The sequence below is a fragment of the Phoca vitulina genome, unplaced genomic scaffold (assembly GCF_004348235.1).
Source record: "Phoca vitulina isolate PV1807 unplaced genomic scaffold, GSC_HSeal_1.0 scaffold12, whole genome shotgun sequence".
NCBI lineage: Eukaryota > Metazoa > Chordata > Mammalia > Carnivora > Phocidae > Phoca > Phoca vitulina.
In genome coordinates, this window is record NW_022589715.1 from 3,912,682 (window position 1) to 3,935,032 (window position 22,351).

General features: G+C 44.3%; 1 protein-coding gene across 2 annotated transcripts in view; it reads left to right on the forward strand.

The window, feature by feature from the left end:
* Window positions 1-9,207: 9,207 nt before the first annotated feature.
* Window positions 9,208-22,351, forward strand: part of VIT (vitrin) — a 101,136-nt gene continuing 87,992 nt past the window's right edge. For both annotated transcript variants that reach the window (XM_032410289.1, XM_032410290.1), the window contains exon 1: window positions 9,208-9,487. The gene's annotated coding sequence lies outside the window, so the exon portion shown is untranslated. The remainder of the gene's footprint in view (window positions 9,488-22,351) is intronic.

A 22,351-nucleotide genomic window follows, 5' to 3' on the forward strand; every position in this document is an offset into this window, starting at 1 on the left:
TTGTTTGCAGGGCACACTGAGCCTTTCCCTTCTGCACGTGGCAGGAGTTTGGTTTCTCTCCAGCTGCAGCATCTTGCATTGCCCGCCCTCAAGGCCTGGCTGCCATCGGCTTCACATCCACATAGATTTACAAGCCAGCACGGTTGGGTGTCACTAGAAAACTTGAAAATTTGCTATGCACTTCTTCTCCAGAGCAGTTGTAAATATTACTAAAACAATCTGATTCCTGCATACTCACTCTGATCTTATCCAGAACAAGGCCACATCATCATTTTATTAATAATAACAATCTGTGCAATTTACAGATTATAGGGTGTTTTGTTAACTTTACCCCATTTGATGTTCAAAATGATCAAACCAATTATCTTCCTCATTTTACAAATGAAGAATCTGACTGTCCACGTGACCCTTTTCAGGCTAAAGAGGCAAAAGACGTGAATATAGGTCTCCTGGCACAAATCTGATATTAACTTTCCATTCGTACATTATCTTTTTCCCTTTAAAAAAATTTATCTCTTCATATTAAAATAATTCCAGATTTACAAAAATGTTGTAAAAAGAGTACAAAGAATTTCTGTATACTCTTTATCCAGCTTCCTCTAATACTAATATTTCACATACCTACAATGATCAGAATCAGAAACTTAACACTGATACAACATCATTATCTAATCTTTGAACTTCATATAAATTTCACCAATTTTCCCATTAACATCCTTTCTCTGGTCCAAGATCAAATCTATGATCACCTGTTGCATTCATGGTCCTATCTCCTTCTCCTCTAATGGGTAATCATGCCTCAGTCTGTCTTTCACCACCTTGACACTTTTGAAAAGTACTAGCCAGTTTGTTTGTAGACTATTCCTCTATTTGGTTTTGCCTGATGCATCCTCATGATGAACGTCAGTTATGCATTTTTGGCAAGGATCTCACGGAAGTGATGCTGTGTTCCCAGTACATCCCGATAGGAGGCACGTGGTATCATTTGTGTAATTACTGATGATGTAAACTGGAGTCACTAGGTCAGGTGGCATCTTTTGGTCTCTCCACTGTAGAGATATTATCTCCCCCTACTTAATTAATACATATCTTCTGGGGAGATACTTTGAGGCTACCTAAATCTCCTGCTTCTCATCATCTTGGTTTCCATTTCCATCGTCCTTTCTTCATTTATTAGCTGGAACTCTTTTGTAAAGAGAAGTTGTTCCTCTCCCCCGTTTATTTATTTTTTTATATTAGTACAAACCCCTAAATTATTACTGTATTGTATGTGTTTTAATTCATTCATACCATTATTTGGTTTGTTGTTCAAATTGTCCCAGGTTTGGCTCCTGAGAGCTTCCTCCAGCTGGGTCCTGCAGCCTTCTGACATGTTACCATCATTTTCTCACTTACTGGCCCCAAAATGTTCCAGGCACATCTTGTACTCTCCCCTTCTCAGCCCCAGAATCAGGCATTTTCTAAGGATATTTGATTCTGTCTATTGAAGAATGGTACTTAGAAACCAGGCTTTCATTCTACATATGCTCATTGGTAATGGGCTTTTATTGCTTCTATGCTCTGCATCCTTAGGAGGCAGAGCAAGGACATATCTGTATGTGCCCACACTCACACGCCTATATAAATTTCTATATTGGTAAATAGAGACTATTCTTCCTTCTTTGCTAGTTTTTCTTTCTTTTAATAGACTTCTCTGGTTGAATTGCATTAGCTAACATCTCTAGTACAGTGTTGGATAGTAGTAGAGATAGTAGGTATCCTTACTGATACCTATTATCAGCTATCTGGGGAGATATTTTGAGGCTACATAAATATCCTGTTTTATTTAGTGGCATAGTAGGAATGCCTCTAGAGTGTCCCCATTAAATAAGATAATAGATTTTAGGTCTAAGGCATATATATTTTATTATGTTAAAGCCTCAATCAATTCTTGTATTCTTGAATACTTTTATCAGCAAGAAGAAATCTGAATCCAGACGGAAGGATGGGAAGAAAGACACAATGGCAAACATGGACACTGATAAAATGTGCCAGTGTATGAACTATGAAAGTGTTCCCTCTTCTCTTCATTCACACCCTTGCCACAGTCTGTTTATGAGTAGAGTCTTGTATCCTGTACCTAAACTTTGGGCTTGTCCATGAAATTTGTTTTGGCCAGTGGAATGGGCCAGAAATGGGACACTGAGCCAGTTCTGAGACTAGGCCTTAAGACACCTCACAGATTTCCTATTGCCCTCTTCTGACTTCACCATTTTTGCCGCCAGAAGTCCTCCCCGTGTAGAGCTCTTGCCTTGCAGCATAGGCACCAGAATGAATGGACATAGAAGAGAGGTTTACCAGCCAACCCACGCACCTATAGTGAGAAGCAGAGCTGCCCAGTACAGCACAACCCAGCTTAGGTCAGCAGAGCCCCAGCTGACCAGTGTTCAATGAACCAATCCTTTATTTTAGACTCCATTTGCTTACTTGGCATAAAAGGGAGATATAAGGCCTATGATCTCCTGCCAAACATTTTGAGCCCTTGTTTTGAATAAGGTACTTTTGTATTTTGCTAATCTGCCAGACCAGCAGCCTTTTTTAATGCTAGGATCTACATTATAGCCTCCAGTTCCAAATATCATCATTTAGGTCTTTGAATGTCTTTCATGCTATTGCAAACACAGTGATTTATCTGCATTTACTTTTTTGTCCGTTTGGCCTAGAATATTGTGGGTGTTATCCAATATTTGCTACAGTGATTTCAGCTCATTTCTTTCGGGGAGGCATTTGGGAGTAGTAATCTTTCTAACATTCTCTTTTAAAAATAGGCCTAGGAAGATGAATTCTATTGGTCCACTATCTCCTTTGCACCACTGAGTTTACCTTTTGTGTCATAATCAATACTTCCTATCTAATCTCTAATCAATTTATCCCTCTGATATATTCTTAAGAACTCCTCCTTCCAGTTTTGGAGGCTCTGTTACATTCCGTGGCAAAATTCATTGTCTGCCGGTTTAGAAGTGATCCACACTCTCAGTTTGGCTCCTTCCATTTTTTGAAAGATATGTTTTTCTTGCAATAACCCCTTTGCTTCTGACAGACAGCAAGAACATAAATTTAACAAAAGCTAATCATGGTAGCAAATTTTCCATTTCACACTGACATTACCCAAAACAGGTGTGCTTGGAAGTAATGTTCAAAAGTGTCTAGGAAACAGAAATAACACCTGATCATTGCAGTAAGCTTCTACCAAAGTGCAGGGAGAAGTCTCAAAACTATTGTAAAGGAGTCCAAGGCAAATCATATTTCTATGAAAAATTGATGTAGCATCAAACACGAGGCAGCCTTAGACATTTCAGTGAACTTGTGTTATAAAAGGCGTAACTCTTGTGTTTTATACCTGCTCACAGTAAAAGTATCAGAAGGGTCTGTAAAGGCTACCTCATTACTTAGACTCTTAAATTGCCATCCTGCATTTTTAAAAGTCACATAAAATAATGGATTTGTGAGATGAAGAGGGCATTGATTTCCCTGAGTTCTATCTCCAGAGTGGAAAAAAAAAAAAAATGAGGTAGTATTTTAAAGAGCCATCAAGTTCAATGTTCATGACAATAATAAAAACTTTTGATAGAGAATGTTCTAAGAGAGATTTGAGTTTTTGTACTGGATACAGTAAAGACCGGGACACTAGGTTTTGTAGTAACAAACAGTTATTTAGGAAAGAACTGATGCTTTCAAGCATCCATAGGCGATTTATAAGCCAAACAAACTCAAGCAGTAATTCGGGAAAAACTGAACCATCACCAATTCTGTTCTCAACTAGAAACAACCTAGAAGTTCAGTTTATGCCAAGTAGCAAGCTCAAGGCCACTTACCGGGAAGCTGTGATCATATTTTCGTTAAAGAGGTTCAGAGATTTCCCTGAGGTTCCCAGCCTGACCTTTACTTGGGCACGGCTGCTGCCGGCCTTGGGTGTGGCAGGTCCAGTCACTTCTGAGCAACATCATCGCTCATCCACACCAGACTCTGGGACTTCTGCTACAATGTTTTTTATTCCATTTTATCCCAATTCTCCACTCTCTTTCCCTTTCCCTCCCAGGCAAGCATTCTAATGTATTTGTAATCATTTAACTAATACGCACCGTATATCTATCATGTGTCAGTTCAAAGAGCTAGGAGGAATAGGTCAGTGACCAAAACAGATAAAAACCTCTGCCTTCCCAGGCCTACATTCTAGAGGAGGATGCACAATGAAAAATTGAATAGGAAATATTATTAAAATGTAATAAACACTATGAGAAAAATAAAGCAGAGGAGAGGAAGAGGAAATGCTGGGGGGTAAATGGGTGCCATTTTAAACAGGGTGTCCGGGGCGCCTGGGTGGCTCAGTCGTTAAACGTCTGCCTTCAGCTCAGGTCATGATCCCAGGGTCCTGGGATCGAGCCCCACATCGGGCTCCCTGCTCGGCGGGAAGCCTGCTTTTCCGTCTTCCACTCCCCTTGCTTGTGTTTCTTCTCCCGCTGTGTGTCTCTCTGTCAAATAAATAAATAAAATCTTAAAAATAAAATAAAATAAAATAACCAGGGTGTCCAAGCAGGGCCTCACTCAGGATTTGACATGTGAGCAAAGTGGTGATCCATGCAGATACCCAAGCGAAGCCATCAGCAATAGCAAGTACGAGGCTCGGAAGTACCATGGGTCTGCTGAGCACACATTCACTGATAAGTGTTCCTGCAAAATGTATATTGTTGTTTTATGTGCATCATTTTAATTTTCATAATTGCATTTGTAATAGTCTGGGTTTTCCAGAGACAAAAGAACCAAGAGGGGAGAGAGAGAGAGAGAGAGATTTACTATAAAGAATTGGACAACATGGGGGCGCCTGGGTGGCTCAGTCTTTAAGTGTCTGCCTTCGGCTCAGGTCATGATCCCAGGGTCCTGGGATCGAGCCCCGCATCGGGCTCCCTGCTCCGCGGGAAGCCTGCTTCTCCCTCTCCCATTCCCCCTGCTTGTATTCCCTCTCTCGTGGTGTCTCTCTCTGTCAAATAAATAAATAAATTCTTAAAAAAAAAAAAAAAGAATTGGACAACATGGAGGCTGAGAAATCCAGGATCTGCAGTTAGCAAGTTAGAAACATAAAATTGACACATAAAATTAACCATTCCAGTATTGTATTATGTTTCTCATTCTGCTTCTTACTTTCCCTCAAAGTAATGTTTTTAAAATCAATAGCTATGGTAGGCAGAGTTCTAAGATGGCCCATGATCTTTGCCCCTGGGGCATGATTATGTTATGTTCCGTGGCAAAGCAACATTGCAGATGTAATTATAGTTACCTATCAGTTGACATTAAGATAAGAAGATTACGCAGTGGGCCTAAACTCATCACAGAGTCCCAGTAAAAGCAGTTTTCTCTGGTTTATTGCAGAAGAGAAAGTCAGAGAGGAGCCAACCATGAAAAGGATGCAACATGCCATGGCTGGCTTAAAGATGGAAGGGGCTGTGTGCGGAGGAGTGGGGTGGCCTCTAGAGTTCAGAGCACCCCTGGCTGACAGCCAACAAGAAACTGAGGCCCTCAATCCACTACTACAAAGGGCTGAATTCTGCCAACAACCTGAACCAGCTTAAGGCAGATTCTCTCTCTGAGCGTCTAGATAAGAGCCCAGTCCAGCCGACATTTTGATTTTAGCCTGGTGAGACCCTGAGCGGAGAACCCAGTCATGCCATGCCAGGACTTCCGACCCACAGAACTGTGAGCCGGTAAACGGGTGTTGTCTTAAGACGTTAACTTGGTGTTCCTTTGTTACCCAGCAACACAAAATGAATACAGTAGTGTTGATGTACGTTGTACTTATTTAAAAAACACTAATACCGTATTTGCCTCATGTGAGGTAGGATTCCAAGAACTTTACAAATATTCATTCCCTTAATTGTCGTAACTCTGTGATATGTAACTCTGTGTAACTCCCATTTTACAGATGAAGAAACTAAGAAACAGAGAGGTTAGGTTACTTGTCAAATGTCAGGTGCTGAAACCAACAGTCAGACTTAGGTGATCTGGCCTGGGGAACTGATGCTCAAGCCCCACATGTAGTCCTTTGCTTCTAGGTGTTGCATAATATTTCTTTTTTCTTTTTAAAGAATTTATTTATTTATTTGACAGAGAGAGAGTGAGCACAAGCAGGCGGAGCGGCAGGCAGAGGGAGGGGCAGAAGCAGACTCTCTGCTGAGCAGATCCCAGGACCCTGGGATCGTGACCTGAGCCAAAGGGAGATGCTTAACCAAGTGAGCCACCCAGGCAGCCCTATTGCCTATTTCATACTGTGCATTTCCCATACTTAACTCCTTAGTTCTCCAGGGATGGATTTCTCATGGCCCTGTGCAAGGAGCTCACTGAGGACTACAAAGAGCGTTCCTGGGTCCATGGGCACACATGAACTGTGACTAAGTACTTTAGATGGCTCTCTAGAATGGTCACATTTGCCCACACCTCCAGCAGCCCCTCAGGACCACCAGACGTCTGCCATGGGCATTTTCCGGCTTTCTCATTTTTGTCAATCTGATGAAAATAAGGTGATATTTCATTACTTAAAAAAATTTTTTTTGAGATTTTATTTATTCATTTGACAGAGAGAGAGAGAGAGCACAAGCAGGGGGAGCAGCAGAGAGAGAAGGAGAAGCAGGCTCTCCACTGAGCAGGGAGCCCAGCGTGGAACTCAATCCTAGGACTCCGGGATCATGGCCTGAGCTGAAGGCAGACGCTTAACTGACTGAGCCACCCAGGTGTCCCTTCATTACTTTTTTAAAAAGGGAATTTCTTGGGGCACTCGGTTAAGCATCTGACTCTTGGTTTTGGCTCAGGTCATGATCTCAGGGTCATGAGATGGAGCCCTGTGTGAGGTTGTGTCCTCAGTGCAGAGCTTGCTTGGGTTTCTCGCTCCCTCTCCCTCTGCCCCTACGCTCTGTGCTCTCTCTCAGATAAATAAATAAATCTTAAAAAACAAATAAAGGGAATTTCTCTTTCTTTTTATTATGAAACACATATTACAAAACCTTTGCCAGTCTAACCATTTTAGGTTCATTACGCATTAGCATTAACTACATTCATAATGTACAACCATCAATACCTACAGTAGTCTCCCTGATCTGCGGTTTCTCTTACCCACAGTCAACCTGGTCTGGAAACAGATGATCTTTCCGATGAATCACCAAAGGGTCAACAGTAGCCTAACGCTATGTCACAGTGCCTCTGTCTTTCACCTCACTCTGCACAGACACCGCACTATCTTGGACCATCACAAGAAGAGTACAGTACCGTAAGATATTTTGAGAGAGAGTGATCACATTCATATGACTTTATTACTGTGTATTGTTATAATTATCCTATTTTATTATTTGTTATTGTTGTTAGTCTCTTACTGTGCTTAATTTCTAAATCGAAATTTATCATAGGTATGTACATGTACATATAGGAAAAAACATAGTATGTATAAGATTCGGTACTATCGTCAGTTTCAGGCATCCACTAGGGATCTTGGAATATGTCCCCCACAGATGAGGGGTGACTACTGTATTTCCAAAAGTTTTCATCACCGTACACACATCGTTGCTTTTAATTTGCATCTCTCTTTGAGCATCTCTTCATTTGCTTTTCAATACATTTGCATTTGATTTCTGCCTTATTCACCACAAGATAACAAATTAGTGAAAGAGAAGAAGCTCCAAATGAGTATAGAAGCTAACACAGCCCAGTTGCCTCTGAATCACACAGCTTTGAACTTGAATCCCAGTTGTTACCTTTCTGTCTGGGTGAAAAGTTAGAATCTCTTTGAGCCTCAGTTCTCTTATCTGAGGAATGAGAATAATAGTACTGGCCTCTTCAGGTTCTTCTAAGTATTAAATGAGGTGATATATGTAGAGGGCTATCACCGTTCGTAGCAAAAGTAAGTATTCGATAAATGGCAATTATTATTATTATTATTATTAATTTGGTTTGGGCTGCCATTTCATCTGAACCTTCCCTGACCCCCTGATGGTGGAACAAGACGTCCTCCATGTGGGCAGCACCATCCTTCCTACCCATGGTCTTAGGTTCAGGGTTTTGTGGAGGAAGAAACAGAACTAAGAAATAATTTAAATGCAGAACCAAACGGAGGGGAAAAAGTTAGATAGCATTCCAATGTTAATCTTAAATAAGGAACAATCTCAGCGCCCACAGATAGGGCTGCTGAGAAGGAGGGCTCTCCTCTGGGGCTGCCGGAGTGCACATTCCCCAGCAGGAGGAGAAATGGCTCTGTGCTACCTCCCCGCTTGCTGGAGAGGAGATGCTGGGTCACACTGATACCCATCTGAATCTCAAGGAGTGCCAGATGTACGCTTTCATGTACGTCTTTTTTTAAATGGTATGATATGCTAATGCCCGTGCATGGTTTTTTTTTTTTTTTTTTTTTTTAAGATTTTATTTATTTATCTGACACAGAGAGAGGGAACACAAGAAGGGGGAGTGGGAGAGGGAGAAGCAGGCTTCCCGCCGAGCAGGGAGCCCGATGTGGGGCTCGATCCCAGGACCCTGGAATCATGACCTGAGCCGAAGGCAGACGCTTAACAACTGAGCCACCCAGGCGCCCCCCGTGCATGTTTTGAGTCTGAATCCCTTCACTTTAACTGATGACACCAATAATAACTAAAATTGGCAGATTTCACTTACGATGTGAACTCGCCACCATCAGTTTTTTGAAACATGAGCAGGTTTTGCTTCCCACTATTATTATCTTGTGTCCTGTTACTAGCAGCATGGACTACAGTCATTTCATTAAGCTTGCCAAAACGCAGAAAGGACTGAAGTGAGCTAAGCAACAACAACAACAAAAATAGCATTACTATGTAGGAAAAGTAAGTGTTTTCAACTCTAAGAGTGAGAGCCCAGTAGAACCAGCTTGGTGGTATTGGCAGTGTTCAGTGTTCTTTCCTTATGCAGTTTAATCAGCTGTTTACTGGCATTTGAAAAAGAAAGAGAAAATTTAATTGCCCCGTGTAAGTCCTTTTTAAAGTATACGCTTTATTTCCCATTTTATTGAGGCACTTCTTTTCCACTTTTTAGATTTTCTAATTATAGAATTTGCTTACTGAAAATGTGTGCTTTAGGCTAGAAAAGAATATTTAGAAATCCTTACCCCAAAGAAAAGCAAGTGGGAGTGGAAATTTGAAAGAGGACCGCCTAATTCAGCACTAAAACCAGTGTGAGAAGCAGTGTGTGAGTGTGTGTGTGTGTGTGTGAGCATGTGCATGTGTGTGTGTGTGGCTAAAATGTGCTTTTCAAAGTGCTGAGAGGTTGATGGGAATGTTTGATTAGCTCCTCTGAGAAAAGAGAAAAGTTGCTTGGACCTCTTCTTGTTTCTTCTTTAGAATAATTTGGATGGGATTTGTGATGCAGAAAAGCTTAAGGAAAAAAGGATATTCATTCTGTGTGGTGGAAAATTTTTGAAAAAAAATTGCTCTCTTCAAACAAGGTATGTCTGATGAATTACTAAGCTATGTAGATAGTTTGCTTTCCATTTCTTATTATAAAAACCTTAAAATGTATTTATCATTAAGAAACTACAATACATACCTTGAGCAAGTAATCAGTCTGTACAAATTTTAGTCTCAGGAGAATTGGGAGGGGGTGGGGGGGGTTGACATCCTTGTAAACAACTAATATTATGTAGATCCACTATAAATGAATTGTGCTGAGATAAGATTAGAACAAGATTTTTGATTGTATTTTTAAACCAATGTTATTATGGTTAAGACAAGTTGGAAAGTATGACATAAGTCTCTTTATTATGCTACCCTTTTTTATACCTTGCTTCCTCTATGGAATATGATAGCAATGTAACAAATTGCTTCCAACAAAGAATGAAAAGCAGTATGAGAAAAGGACACATTGATGCTAAGTGAAGAGAAATGATTTAGTGTGGATCTAAACTTCTCTCTACTCAGACAGATCTCAGTGGAATGTGGCTAGTTGTACAATTCTGTATCTTGTTTCTACTGGAAGTGTTTTCTTAGGCTGAAAGCTTCTTTAACTGATAAGCCCGAGAAAAGGCTGGTATTGTTAAGTCTACTATTGTAGCTCAAATTTGCCCAGGGAAAAAGGGTACAAATCTCTTTTAAGTATGATTTGTGTCAAACTAGTATAAACATGGAATAAATGACTCAAGCACAGGTTAAACAGAGAGGATAAGATTGAATAGTTAGACTCGATCCTTTCCTCCAAAAAACCCAGGCATCTTTGCCATCCCCAGATCGAGAGTGGAATTCCAGATTTTCTTTGGGTTTATTGTAAAAATAAAACCAGGCATTCTTGGCTGTGGTGGTTATTCAAAAATGTGAGTGTTAAGAAAATAGCATTTTGCCATTACGTTGCGTTGCAATAAATTTGGAAGTTTTGGTGGTAAAGTTCTGAGGTTGTTTTTCCCTCCGTCTCTTGAAAGATGAAAACACCCTGCAGCAAAGCAAGATCAAACGCTATTTGTTTGTGTATTTTCTCTGTTATGTACGTTAGCTGTGAGGGGTGACTACACCTCCTTCGGTAGGAAAGTTGGACGTGCCTGTCTGTTATTTATTGAATTAAAATACCCTCTTTTGTAAAAGGGCTTTAGACAGAGAATTGCGAGACTAAAGGGCTGCATTTTTAATTGCAATGTGCTGGTTTCCCAGACTAAGCTTGATTTAAATATATCTTACACCTCACCACGGAAAGGAAACACCTAAAGAACATTGGAAATGCTTAGTATCCATCCTGAAATAGCGTTCACTCCAGGAATATCATTTAGAAGATCTAGGGATCTCTTTTGCCAAGTTACTGATTACAGGAAGAATAGTTTCTTTCAGAAAAAAATACACTGAGTTTAAAATGGTTTATGAATAGCATCGGGAAGACAGAAATGCTTGTGCTGTTGTCGTCTGTAATTCCTGTCAGACGTACCGGGACGCGGGAAAGCAGAAGGGTTAGCGCACTGTTGCAAGCCTGGAGTCCTGTAAGGGTAACGGTTCTGCCACTACCTGGCTGAGTCACCTGGGGAAAGGTGAGCAACCGTGCCCGACTTTCGCTTCCCCATCTGCAAAGGAGAAACCGCAGTGCCTGCCCACATCCCTCCCACGGTGGTCATGAGCTTCAATACTGATTCTCAGCTCCAATAGGGTTTTGAAACTTGAAAAGTTCTATAGACAAGTAATCTTCCCCCCCTGCCCATATTCAAAACCAGATTACACTGGAAGGAGTCATTGGTCTCAAAATAAATGTTTCGTGGCCTCCAGGATGTTACTTGTGGCCACATGTGTAACTTCTCTGCTCGCTTCCTTGGAAGCAGAAGCCAGGTAGCAATGGCGGTGGGTGATCTGTCAGAAGGGCGTTCCAGCTGTGTGAGCTTGGGGAAGTTACTCCACATCTCTGTGTCTCCATTTCCTCACGTAGGAGATGAAGAAGTTGGACAAGATCGTCTCTAAGTTTCTCTCCTAATGCCATGGTTCTGTGCGCTGGGACCTCGCCAATGTCAAGACATGGCCCGGCCCCTGTACGTTACAAAGTGAGGAAGTAGCAAAATGGGGTTTGGAACCTGTGGTATATTTAAAATATTTATGTTTACGTAACTAATGACTTTTTGAAGTATACAAAAATGAAATCTACCGTAACTGCATATTATATAAATATAACATAAGTGTGTATATATGTATATACATGTGTATATATTATATTACCATATCATTATGATATATATATGTTACTAAGGACAGTGTGGGCCAAGTTGTATAACAGACTTCTTTCAGTTTCCTGGTGCATTTCTATGACTACCTGTGTACCCGAGAGAGTATCAAATATCTAAATTTAAGGCCTTCCATGCAAGGCCAAGGCCAAGTGGCCCATCCTGGGCTGTGTGGACCCTGTGGCAGTTTGTCTGGCAGGAGGACCCACCACTTCTTAAATGTGTTAACTTCGGCAAGTTACTTAAGCTCTCTTGGGCCTCAGTTGTCTCCTCTGTAAAAGGTGTCTGTGATTAGTGCCTACCTCACGGGATTGTGGCAAAAAGCTTCTGCTGGTGCTGGTACTCCGTCAGCACCCAAAGGTTAGCAAATATTGTCTTTATTATATGCAGCTGGAATGAAGAAATCCGATCCGCTGTGAAACAAATCAATTGTAATACTCTTCAAACTTTTAAACATTAACCCTGTGGATGTGGGAAGCAAACAGATTTGTGAAATTATGTGATATTAATATAATTATTAGAAATGCGTTGCCATTTCTTCATCCAGAGGATGTGAGCTAATTCATCAATCAGCAAATGATAAGCAAGAGAGGCAGCTTCTGTGATGCCTGTAATTCGAGGAGCCCCAAGGGCCCCCCTGTCCTTGCCTAAGAATGGGTCCCTCTGTGGTTTGCAGGAGGTGGTGGTATTCCTGGCCCTCTGAACACACAGAGGGGGAGCTAGAGAACTGCCCAGGGAACCTGCTACCTTTTACAGGTATGACAGGTCCTTGTGCACGTGGCGATGAGCAGCTTCTGTGAGTGCAGAGACTAGGTAAAGAAAGGAGCAGTAGAGCAGGACAAATTTAGTTGTGGTGTCAGCAATGGCTGTTGGATATTGTGCTGGTTCCTAATTTTTAATTAAGCTGCAGGAGTGCACGCCAGCAACCGGGGCCTCCACAGCCCCTTGTCAGCCCGGATCCGGCCCTAACTCCTGTCACTTGCCTGCATCCCTGGGCTCACCTGCAGCTGGCCCCTCCAGGGGGTGCACCTGTGCCCTGCTGGCCCAACTCTTGTCACCAGCCTCCACCGCTGTGCACAGCGCGTGGCGAGACCCTGCAGCCACGGGAGTGCACGAGGACAGCCAGGGGCCCACACCTGCTAGAGCGCCAGCAGCAGGGCTGGTTCTTGCCACGACACCTGTGTCTGCACCTGGCCCCTGTCGCGACCCAGGCCCCTGCAGCTGACCCCTGCAGCTCCTGCGTGCACACCACCCGCTCTGGCTGGCACCACTGCCTACCCTGGTCTCCAAGGACCCGAACAGCCCTTGCAGATACCCCCAGCATGCTCACCAAGGACTACCCGGTTGCCAAGGTTGGGGATCCCAGCAGCCACACCTCCCTGGACCCAGAGGCACCACAAGCCCCACTGGACCCAGGGTCACGGGGCGCCCCAGCATGCCTCGACCCACCAGTGAGGACACCTGACCAAAGTAACCTCCCCTTACTGAAGTCAGGCCATAAAGTCTAGAAGAGGTAACTGGACACCTACGCAAAGCTATGAGCATCGTGAAGAACCAGGGAAATGATATCACCAAAGGAACACAGGAAACCTCCATTAACTGACCCTCAAGAAATGGAGATGCATGAACGACCCGACAAGCGAACACAGCTAAAGAATTTTTTTTTTAAAGATTTTATTTATTTATTTGACAGAGCGAGATACAGTGGGAGAGAGCACAAGCAGGGGGAGCAGGAGAGGGAGGAGAAGCAGACTCCCCGCTGAGCAGGGAGCCCGATGCGGGGCTCGATCCCAGGACCCTGGGATCATGACCTGAGCCGAAGGCAGACGCTTAACGACTGAGCCACCCAGGCACCCCTCAGCTAAAGAATTTAATGACATCAGGAAAACAACATAAGAACAAAATAAGTTCAACAAAGACACAGCATAAAAAAGAACCAAACAAATTTTGGAACTGAAGAATAAAATTTTAATTAAAAAATACACACACGCACACACATTTAAGTCAGTGTGAGATCACCTAGGTGAGTTCCTGTTTGCAGACCAGGAAGTGAAGGACCAAAATCCAACGAGATTCCCAGAGGTCCATGTTCACAATGGAGCAAAGACTATTTTGGTCTTGTTTATTGCATTTTTCTACAGTTACCTCATCCCTTACACAAACAGTTGTGGATACGGGATTTAGAATTTGTTTTTAATCAACTAGAAAACTTTTCCACTTCAACAGATTGCAAATCTTAAAGAAATCTCCTTAGAGACTGCCTATCTGAAGTGCTCGGGGCTGCCTGGGGAGTGCACAAAGCAGGCACCAAGCGATGCTCTGAGTTGAGATCTATAAAAGCTGCACATCATGTGGCAATCCTGCATTAGGCAAATCCCCCACACAGCAGATGTTGTGGCTCGGCTGAAATCCATTGCCACATTCCAGTGCTAATATCCTCAGGGAGAAAGGTGAACTGAGATAATGGGATGCCAAAGTCCTCTTCTGAGTCAAATCTACAAGCCACGGGTCTTGGAACAAAAGGAATACTAGTTTGGTTTAGATTCAGTTTAGGGACTATTTTGGTGTTTGTGTTTTATTTTGATGTTACAATTTTAAAAAAATGTGTAGGCTCCTTTCTGCTTCCTATTACTTCACTGGATGCTTTTTTCAATTCTTTTTGAAAATGCTAGATATCGTTCCTCCGCTATTTGATTGGTTCAGTTGTCCTACCATCATCTAGAAGATTTCCATGAGAATGGGCTGAAGATCCTTATAAATCTCTGAGAGAGAAGGAAGGAACACGGGTGTAGAATCGCTCCCTTTCTGGAGCCCTAGGAGAATTTAGCTCAATGGCAGTCCCAAACCCATGTGGCTCCTTCACCAACAAGTCCCCAAATCAGCCGTAATTAACCTGGGCAGCTTTGCCTCTGCAGAGTCTTCAGCTGGAGTCCAAATGCACCATGTTTGCAAGAGGATGAGCTAAAAATGACGAGATTGATGACGGTACTCACGATTAACCACCACCGAACAACAAAAAATCGTATTTGCTAACACCCACACAGCTCTTCTCGTGTGCCAGACACTGGTTTAAACCCTCTTCCTATATTCACTCATTTAATCCTAACAGCAACCCTATGAGGTAGGTTGTAACTGCTCCTATTCCACAGATGGGACATCTGAGGCACTGAGAAGTTAAGTTGTGCAAGGTCACACAGCTAGTAGGTGACGGAGCTCAACCTCAAACCCAAGCAGTCTATTTCCAAAGCTCATGTTCTTAGCCTACCAGGCCATGAGTACACATGCTCCTGGTTTTTCTGTCACCGTACCAAATTAATCTTTGCCATCCCTGAAAACATTGTCTTCAAGCCGAATAAATTCCAAAGAAACTATTCCTTCCTGCAAGTAGAGACACAGGAGTAACCCTCATGGAGAGGGACAGAGGTTTTTTTATTTCCGTCACTCTTAGATGAGCTCCTGGCTTAAGGACACTTTTCAGGTGTGTTGGGTAGAACCTGACTCTCGGGGGAAGGCTGAGGTGCAGAGCTCGTTCTCAAGCCCTAGGAGTAGCTGGTTCCCGAAAGGTGTCCTTTATCTTCACTCCAGTGCTAAGTTAGCAGCAAGGCACAGAAAGAAACTTGTTTCCTAATGACTCAGACTTCAGAGAAGCACTTTCCCCGATAAGGGTCTCTACATTGACAAGACTCTAGTAAAAATTTCTCAAATTCCTTCCTTCAGTGAAAGAAAGGTTAAAGTTTTGTGTGGACATGTGGTAAAAATTCATAAAAACCACCCTTCAGGCTATAGTGGGAAGGGACTCTCTGCATTCTTTCTTCTCAGATTCAAAAAGAAAAAAAAAGAGAGAGAGAGAGAGAGAAACTATTCCTTCAGGGGAACCCAGTGTATAGTTTCCAAGAGATCAGGTCACTGGCATCTCAATGCTAAGTGAATTCCCTCCTCCGGTTCCTGTGTCCCAGACAGAAAACAGGCTTTGGAAGTAAAGGTGCGAGTCAGCTTGCCCAGACTGGCTTTGCTTGTATAATAGAGTGAGTGAATCTATAGTCCAAAAGGTAAAAGGAATCTGGGGAAGCAGAGATAACACTGAATGACAGGAACAACAAATATTTATTGGGCCACCATCATGTGCCATTATAATTCTACATGCTTGGGAAGAAGAGTGAACAAAATAGTCTCCGTTCCCCTAGAGCTTGCCAATCTGGGGAGCATTGGTGGTATTATGGCTGTGAAAAACCTAGACTAAAGAGGCTGGACAGAGCAGGGAGATGAAGTGATGATTTGCACTGCATGGTTAGATAAATGTCTGATAAAGGGACATTTAAACAGAGAGAGAGAGGTGAAGGAAGCCATGGAGCAACCTATGTGAGTACTTGGGGGAAGAACAATCCAGGCAGACCAAAGAGCAAATGCAAAGGCCTTGAGGTAGCACCATGCTTGGGAGGGCCACGGTCTCTGGAGCAGGCAGAGTGAAGAGGAAAGTTCGTATGGAAGTACTTGGACAAGTCGACGCGGAGGGCACTATCCTAGTGCTCCTCAAGTTCCCCCAGGAGCCCCCCACTGCCCACTCACACACTCCACCTGCGGCTCTTGCCTCTGCCCTGGATGAAATCTGAGTAGGTCCCTTAATATTTCAGGCCACACTAAGAATTTTTAAAAAGCCCTTGCCCACATTACACCCCCAAACAATCAGTTTGGCCATTAACATGGATGTAACACTTCAGTAGTGCTTAAACACTGAGGAGTGGCGTTCACAGTTTCAAGTTTCACCCTGCCCCTGGGCCTAACTGCTGCTGTGCGGAAGGGGGCAGGGCTGGATTCTCTCTTTCTCTGCTCGGTGCCTCTACCCCTCTTCCCCTTGGCCGCGAACAACAGTATCTTCATGTCCAGAGTTGAAGTGGGTACAGAGAGGAAAGGTAAGGGGACTGAAGGGCCTTGTAAGCGGATACTGACGTAAGCTGGCGCCCGGGCTCCCTGGGCTTGGCAGGCACGTACAGGGGTTTCTTGTTCACTTGGGGCACTGCTCCCCATTTGCTGGGAACCCCAGGTGCTGTTACCTATGGATCTGCTCTGGCTGGGGGTTTACGGGGTTCCTTGCTCAGCCTCCGAACACCCGGCACTCCCTCTCTCCTGTGCCCCTGCTGTGGCCTCCTCAGCCCTCCGTGCACCTGGCTTGGGCAGGACCTGAAGTGACCCAGGCTGACGCTGACACAGAGGCTGGTTTGCCACAAGCTCTTCCCTCTCCTGTGGGCGTCTGAATCATGAGCCAGACACCAGGCCGCTGTGCCCCCAAGCCCTAGAGACACAACCACTCGGTCATCTCAAATGGGGCTACTGGACATCCAAGCTGGGCTTCCAAAGATAGTGACCCAGAGCCGGGATGCCTGGCCGCCTGCCTCCCTCCAGACCACAGCACAGCTGGCGGAGGCAAGAGGGAAGCTGGAGACTGGACAGCAGGGATGCTTTAGAGAAAGTTATTGGCATTCTCCCTCCTCCTCCCCGTCCCCAGATGCAGAGGGGAGCAGGGGGACAGACAGTCGTGAGACAACTGTCAAGGAGACCACTTGGGAACATGGAAGTAGATCTCACGTAGTCTCAGGGGAAGTTAAGACAGAAGGTTTTAACATCTCATTACACAGTCAATTACAATACACTCCAATGTTTATTTAGATGGGTGTGTTATGCCTGGTTAAACTTAAAAATATGCCTGGTGCATCACTTTACCCTAAATAACATTTGTGTGAGAGAGAAAGCTCTATGTGAGTTCATGCCCAGATAGGACTCAAAAAAATCTCCTGACCTTACAGTCAAGACAACTGTATCACACAATGTCTGTATTTTTGAGCGTGCATCTTGAACTATTGTCAACAGAGTATTTCAAAAAGCCTCGGATATATGTGTCAAGGTGAAAAGGAAAGTGAACCCATCCTGGAGAGTGGCAGAATGGAGTAGTGAATGGGGTTAAATGCGAGGCCTGGGATGGAATTCTGGTGCTGCTCTGCGTCCATTGTCCTTGGACAGCTCACTAAATTCTCTAAACCTCGATTTCCTACTCTGAAAAATGGGCATAATTGTACTTAGCTGGTAGGAGCATCGTGATAATGAAACAAGATGGCCCATGTGTAGTGGGGAGCATATGGTAAGCACTCAACAAATGCAACTGTTGTCATCGGAGTGGACTCTAAGCTTCTAAAACTTCCCACGAAGAACAAAGAGACCAATCCCATCTCATGTAACAGGCCACTGGACAGCAGGGCCAAAACTGTCAGGAGGGACGTGAAGGAGGGTTGGAAGCCTCCGGCAGAGCTGAGAAGGGTCTGGAGAGGGCCTCTGGAGCCTGATGCCGCATGGCTCCCTTCGGAGCTCCCTGGGTCTCCTGCTTCAGAACAACTCCTTCTGCTGGTTCTCCCCAACTGCCGGGACTTAATCCTCCATCCCCTCAACTGCTCAGCCACAGTGACTGCCCCCCTCCACGCCCTCCCTTCCCCCGCCACCCCACCCCGAGCCTGTGGTTGCTGGGATTCAAGAATGTGCTTTGACCCACAGCCCTGCACTTGCCTCTCCGCTGCATGGGGACAGCTAGGACCCTGTCATCTGCGATGAAACCACTCGTTACCAAGAGGCCGACGGGAAGATGCTGTGGACCTTACAGACACACCCTCATCTTCCTTCCCACCTCAGCTGGAAGGCTATATGAGACCCAAGAATGTTTTTTCTGTGCCTCAGAATTGAAGGCAGACCAAAAAGCACAGAGTGTTCGGGCCAGTCGAGGCTCTGGGGATCGCAGCTGGACTGATCCAAACACACGGCTCCAAATTCACAGTGGATGGCCCCTTGGCAACCACAAACCTCAAAGCCCAAGGGAGAAAACCCAGTGGGAGGAGGCAAGACTACTCCACAGTGTCAAGCACATTAGGTAAAGAAGCTTCTGATGAGAGAAGCTCCTCTTCCAAAGCTCCATGAGAATCTTTTAAACACACACCGTTTCCAGAGTAACTGAGAGGAGCGGTCATGGTCCACCTCGTCTTTTACTAAGGTCCTCAGCCCTTCCCCCGATTGACTGCCCTTCTATTACGGAGGATAAATAACTCTTGGAAGTAGTTCTTTAGAGCTCATTTGGGGGCATGCCTGCAAACTAGTATTTTTTTCCTACTGGCAATATAGGATCTAAACTACCACTTCAGAGACGTAATTACTGTTTGCAGCCTCACTAGAAATCACTATTGGTTGAAGGCTTTGTGGATGTGGTAAGCATTACCATATGTCAGGTTCTTAATGAGATACAGAATGATGGTCTGAAACATGCACACCAAAAAAGGCTGTCCCTTTTTGGTGTTCTGACATGTAGAACCATGCCACATGGATCAATGAGCCTGACGGCATGGATATAACTCAGTCATGGAACACAGGGATGACCTCTCTAACCCACCCACTGCCCACGAGTAAACATCGCTGCTTTAGGATTTGACTTGATGGTACATGGTGATCAAAAGTGGTCCTGGAGAAAGTGATCCTGAGTTTTTCATATCTTAGTTATAAAAAAAAAATCACCTATATTGATGGAAAATTCCTAGGTTGGAAAATCAGTAAGCATGACATTCTTAGAAATACATTGGGGAAAAAAAATTCTCACAAATCAGAGTTTCTCAACCCTGACACTATGCCCATGTCATGGTGGATAATTAGTTCTTTGTTGTGGAGGCTGTCCTGTGCCCTGCAGGATGTTTTGCAGCATCCCTGGCCTCTACCCTTTAGAGGTAGAGGCCCCACCCGGATCATGACAACCAAAAATGTCTTCAAACATTGCCACGTCTTCAGGGGAGGGGGCAAAATCACTCTTGGTTGTGAACCATGGTCATCAACATACCAGGAACTCCACAGTGACATTCTGACAGCATAGTTTCAAGGTCACCCACTCCCATGTTTGCCTCCCAGAGCATTCCAGATGTGCGGGCTGTGTTCCTCATTCTCTGGGGCTGTCCTCACAGCTTACGGGATTCTCTGTCACACTTCTTCCCAGAGCCCTGCTCCTGAGTTGGATACAGCCTCTCAGACCCCAGCTTGGTGCTACCAATGATAGGTGGGCACAGGAGCCCTTTTCATTTTAACTGTTTTCATTTTCCTACTAATCATGTCAGGGAAACAGATAACTAAAACAACAGAGATGAAAAGGATTTGAACCAAAGCTTCAGGAAATAGAAACCAACTCCAACTGGCTGGAGTAAAAGGGCCCAGAAACATCTATGTCATGCGCAGGAGACTGGGTCCAGCTGGACCTCCTTCAGACTGGAAATGGGATGTGGGAAGTGGCCAGAAACCAAAGCGTCTTCTCGCCCTGCTTCTCCCAGAGCCACAGGCTTTCTCTTCTCCTCTCTTTCTGCCTTCACCTTCTCCGTCTCATTCAGGACCCCACATGGCCTTCAGGTTGGCTCCCATAGTTTTCAAGGCTTTCAGGATCCTGATTCCAAAATCACAAGGGAGCTCTTGATCGGCCTATGTTATCTTTTCTTGCCAGACCAGCCGAGACACACAATTTCTGCTAGTGTTATTTCTGCAACTGACTATAATATTTGAGACATTTATTTCAGGTGTCTTTAGAGATTAAAATCCTAGATGTGACCAGGCATTTAAACATGCAAAATATGACACAAATGAGGAGTGGAGTTTTAATTTTATAATAATAGTATATAATAAATCACAGAATTATTTGGAATTTACAATAATAGTTATGTGAGGGGTTTGATATAGTAAAAAGAGCACGAGACTAAAATAGAGATCTGGCCTTAGACAAGTCACTTCACTGCCTGGAATGATAGGGAGAATAATGTCCATTCTACCTCCTCAAGAGGTTCTTAGGTGATTCAGATGCGAGAATTGTTGAGAAAGCATCTTACAGACTCCGGCATTATTAGTCTTCTCCAGTTAAAAAGACAGGTGCTGTGAGTTAGGAAACAGTCAGGAATACTTTTTTCCCTGCAAGGCCAACTGAAAGGGAAATACATTATCTCACACATCAGGTGGTCCAGAGGTGGGCCCAGCCTCCGGGCACAAGACAGGCAGAGCTCCAGCTCCATTTCTCTGTGATTCACTTGGCTGCCTTCCACCTTTTAGTGTTGACTCGTTCCTCACACTGATTTGTCTCATGGTCACAAGATGGCTGCCAGCAGACCAACAAGGGAGGCAACCTCTCTCCCCGAAAAACATAGGACTAAGTCTTTCCATTCTGTGCGTCTGATATCACTCAGGACACAGCCCATCCTTGAACTAGGCTCCATCACGTGGAGAGTGATGCCGTGCTGATGGGCTCAAGCTGAGGTTCTGAGGCAATCCCCAGCAAGGGGGAGAATGTATATAAACAATCTTTAGCTGAGACTTGGAATCAGGATCCACCCCAGGAGCTGGGGATGGATCAGCTTCCTCTGAGTCATCTGTGTGGATTTATTCCTCTTATCAAATTGGGGCTGTTAGGAAAGAGGAAGTGGGGAAGCGGCTGCCCTGCTTAGGCAGCCAACAGCGTCCAGTCCACACAGCCTGATGGAGAGCACATATTCAAGTAGCCTGGTACATTCTTTGGAGCCAACATGGAGAAAAGGCAAAACCTCTCCTGCCTCCGTTGCCTATTTGGCTTGCACATTTCTCTTGGCATTTCTTTAAGACAAAAGAAGGCTCAGTCGGTTAAGCGTCCAACTCTTGACTGTGGCTTGGGTCATGATCTCAGGGTCATGAGATCAAGCCCTGCATTGTGTCCTGCTGGGCATGGAGCCTGCTTAAGATTCTCTCTCTTCCCTCTGCCCCTCCCACCCGCTCTAAAATAAATAAATAAATAAATCTTTAACCAAAAAGATAAAAGAAGGGAGCAATTGGAAAGAGAAGGAAAATAAGGAAAGAAAGAAAAACCACCATGCTTTCTGGCTCGCTTCTGTGCTCCCTCCCTTCTTCCCTCTCTCTCTGTCTCTCTCCCTCTCCTTCACGAAATCCTGGGGGATTGTAATAGTGTTTGCTGGTATCATGGCAACAGGAAATGCAGTGTTTCAGGCCCAGCCCAGAGGAATATGATCTGTGTGAAGGTTTATATGCAGATCAAGGCCACCTCCACATTGTAAAGGCCCCTCCTAGGACCAGTCTTCCTTTTTCCGACCTCACTAGATCAACCCACATCCATTGACAAGCGGCTGAGGCTTTACATCAGGCAGAGATGGAGAAAGAAAGGCTGCAGATGTGGCCTCTCCCCATTCAGAGATGTCAGTCCTCAGGGGATTTTTGGCATTTTGGAAACAAAGCACAAGCCTCTCATAACTATTAAATGTTTCCAGATGGACACTGGCTCTTTCTGCCTTGTGGACAAAGCGTATTGTTAGGTACTCCCCCTTGTAGCGTCATAGATCAGACACACACCAGCATTGCATAAATCTTACACGCCCACTAGGGCAGATTTTCTGCAAGTGAGGGGCTCAAGTAAACCTCTAGGGGGCTTATTAAAAATGATGAATGCAAAAATAATTTTTTAAGTCTTCCATGTCTCCCTATTGCCTAAAGGATCAACTGCACATTCTTTAGGCGTGACATTCAAGGCCAACATGGCCCCTTCTTTCCTCTCAACAGTCCGAATCCTCTCCTGGCCTCTCGAAGCAG